Consider the following 3,803-nt stretch of genomic DNA (forward strand, 5'->3'; position numbering starts at 1 on the left):
TCTTGGAAATAAAAATACACACACTTGCAGCTGGTGGGGCCATGTCCTTAATTGCCTTCATGTTTCATTACCACAGCTAAAGAACAGAAGCCTTGGGGGGGGGGGGGTATGGGGGACTTTTGGGATAGCATTTGAAATGTAAATGAAGAAAATACCTAATTTTTACAAAAAAAAAAAAAAAAAAAAAAAAAGGGAACAGAAGTCTGAAACGGCTGCTTTGTAGCCGAGACGGTGTTTCTAACGCTTGCAGAAAGTATGGTGTGGGATGACAGATGATGCCGGCTAGACAAGGCAAGTTCTCATGTCCTTACCACCTTTCTTCCAGAGGTCTGTTTTCTAGCACAGACTGTTCTGTATAATTCCTAGTAATCTAGGATAGTCCCCAGAATAAACAGAGAGAAAGGCCAAGAGGAGAGCAACTAGAACACAGAGAACAGAGACAGAATGTAGATGGAAAGTCACCAGACTCCTCCCTCTTAAATTCTCTATATAAAGTGGGTCAAATTACTAAGAGATCAAATTATGATAAATTAGAATCCAATTCTCTTTAAGCCATAATGAAATGATTTTTAAAATTTTATCTATTTTATGTGCATGAGTATCTTGCCTGCATGTCTTTATACCATGTGTCTGCTTGGTGCCTGAAAACTTAAGAAGACATGGTGAATGCTCTGGGGCTGGAGTTAGGGAATTGTAAATCACTATGTAAAAACTGGGAACTGAAAAAAAAAAAAAATGGCGGGCAGTGGTGGCGCACGTCTTTAATCCCAGCACTTGAGAGGCAGAAGCAGGTGGATTTCTTAGTTTGAGGCCAGCTTGGTCTACAAAAAAAAAAAAAAGAAAGCTGGGAACTGAACCTGGGTCCTCTGCAACAGCAATAAGTTCTCTTAACCACTGAGTCATCTTTCTAGATCCTGAAAAAAGATTTTTTGTTCTTAAGAAAAGCAAAATGTAAGCCGGGCGTGGTGGCGCACGCCTTTAATCCCAGCACTCGGGAGGCAGAGGCAGGCGGATTTCTGAGTTCGAGGCCAGCCTGGTCTACAAAGTGAGTTCCAGGACAACCAGGGCTATACAGAGAAACCCTGTCTCGAACCCCCCCCCCCCCCCAAAGAAAAGCAAAATGTTTAAACATTTGTTAAAAGGTTTTAGTAGTTTTTGCATGGTGGCAAATGACTATAATCCCTGCATTTGGGAGGCAGAGACTGTTCTGCAAATTTGAGGCCAAATAGATCAACTTAGTGAGTTACAGGTTAGTCAAGACTACAGAATGAAACCCTGTCTCAAAACACAAAACAGCAAAAATTTAGCAGATACAGTCAGGTGCCTTGAGTTGTCCATATTTAATAAAAAGAAAATAAAGTATACTGTTTAGAAAATTCTAAGAATTAGTGCGTCATGAAAAAAATCAAAAAACAAAAATCAGCCAGGCAGTGGTGGCACACACCTTTAATCCCAGCACTTGGGAGTCAGAGGCAGGCGGATTTCTGAGTTCCAGGCCAGCCTGGTCTACAGAGTGAGTTCCAGGACAGCCAGGGCTACACAGAGAAACCCTGTCTCGAAAAACAAAACAAAACAAAAAACTAAAACTAAAAAAAAAAAAAAAAAAAAAAAAAAAGAATTACTGCGTCAGAATGTAGGAAGTCAATGTATTGTCATAACCATCAGTAAAATATTTTGCTTATTGTAATGGTTATAGTTATCAGCTTGGCAGGTAGTCCTATCGGCACACCAGTAAGGAATTGTTTAGATTTTAGCCAGCCTGTGGTCACGATTGTGAGTGATGATCTTGATTAGATGAATTTTAGGTGGGAAGACTCTGTGGGAATGTGGGCAGCACCATTCTTTACGCTTGGTTCCTGAAGACCCAAAAACTGGAATATGGACCATCTGGTAAATGCATTGTAGCAAAAATCTTAATAGCCATGGAAATAAAGATGGAAGGAAAGAATCCACCTCCAGAGTTGTCTTTTGATGTCCAGAAGTTTCCAGAAATGGTACATCCACCTGCACATATAACACACACATACACACATAACAAATACATACATACATACATACATACATACATACATACATACATACATGCAAAAATGAAAGTTAGCTAGGCACAAGTGTCCATTGTCCTCTTCTTAACCTTGGATGCATTCTGAGAAGCTATTTCAAACTCAGGCTGCTTGCCTTCCTTTCTTCAAAGGACTGTATCTTGAATGGTGAGTAAAAATAACCCTTTTATACTTTACTTTGTGGGAGCATTGTATCACAGCAACAGAGAAGGCAACTAACTCCTAACACACACATTGAATTCCTGATACACTGGGGGCAAGATTTAAAATGTGCCTAGGGTGGTAGTTACTTTTCTTTTTCTTTCTTTCTTTCTTTCTTTCTTTCTTTCTTTCTTTCTTTCTTTCTTTCTTTCTCTCTTCTTGGTTTTTCGAGACAGGGTTTCTCTGTGTAGCCCTGGCTGTCCTGGAACTCACTTTGTAGACCAGGCTGACCTCGAACTCAGAAATCCACCCGCCTCTGCCTCCCGAGTGCTGGGATTAAAGGCGTGTGCCACCACCGCCTGGAGGTAGTTATATTTCTATGTCTGTGACAAAACACCATGAACAAGGCAACTTATAGAAGACAGATTTTATTTGGGACTTATAGTTCCAGAGGATTAAGGTCCATAATGAGAGCCAATTGACATCCTGGGGTAGACCGGGATGCTACTGCTAGAAGCTGAAAGGTGAGAACTCTCACAGCTTGAACTACAAGCAAGAAGCAAAGAGAAAACTAGGAATGGCTTGTGGCTTTTGAACCCTCAAACCTGTTCTGAGTGACAGACCTCCCCCATCAGTGGTACCTCTCCTAAACACACCCCAACAGTGCCACTAACTAGGGAACAAGTGTTCAACCATTCAAGCCTATGAGGCACATTCTCATTTAGATCACCACAGCTAGTGTTTGAGATTCACTCACATGAAAACCCACTACTTCTTTTGTTTACCTGAAATCCAAATTTACCTGAGTAAGGTGTGTTAAAAAAAAAAAAAAGTAAGTGTATGCTTGTCTGATTGTATGTATGTACACCATACTATGTAGGCATCGAATTATCTGGATAAATGGATTCAAAGAGTTGTGAGCTGACATGTGGTTGCTGGGAATCAAACCTGGGTCCTCTAGAGGAGATTAAGTGCTCTTAACCTCTGAGCCATCTCTCTTTAGCCCAGTGTGTCTTGTTTTTATTTTCTAAATTCAGCAGTTTTAACCTGAAGGTTTCTGGAAGGCAGGGGTGATTAGATCTCTCTGTGTTAGACCGACAACCACCAACAAGCTCTCAGTTCAAGACGTACATATGACACTCAGCATACAGTTGAGTCACTCTGACAGGTCACCGAGGACTTCTATGAATGGTTAGAATTAGTTTGTCCTTGTGCCCATCCACCGCGCAGCAAATATTTATAAAGTGTCTGTTATGTGCAAGACATACAGGCTGGGAGGAGCGTGCTGTATCGAAAAACAAAACAAAACAAAACAAAAATTATTTACAGGTGTATTTAATGTATATGAGTGTTTTGCCTGCCTGCATATATGTATTTGCAGTATAAGCACTAGAGTTACAGCTGTTTGTAAAACAGCCATGTGGAGCTGGAAACATGACTGGTTATTGTGATCTAAGTTCACTTCTCAGGACTCACGTGTGACTCACAACCATCTATAACTCAGTTCAGACAGATCCAACACCCTCCTTTGACCTCCACAGGCACTAGGCACACACGTGGCACATATATTATACCATGCAGGCAAAACACACAAATGCA

The sequence above is a fragment of the Mus musculus genome, chromosome 7, assembly GCF_000001635.26.
Source record: "Mus musculus strain C57BL/6J chromosome 7, GRCm38.p6 C57BL/6J".
NCBI lineage: Eukaryota > Metazoa > Chordata > Mammalia > Rodentia > Muridae > Mus > Mus musculus.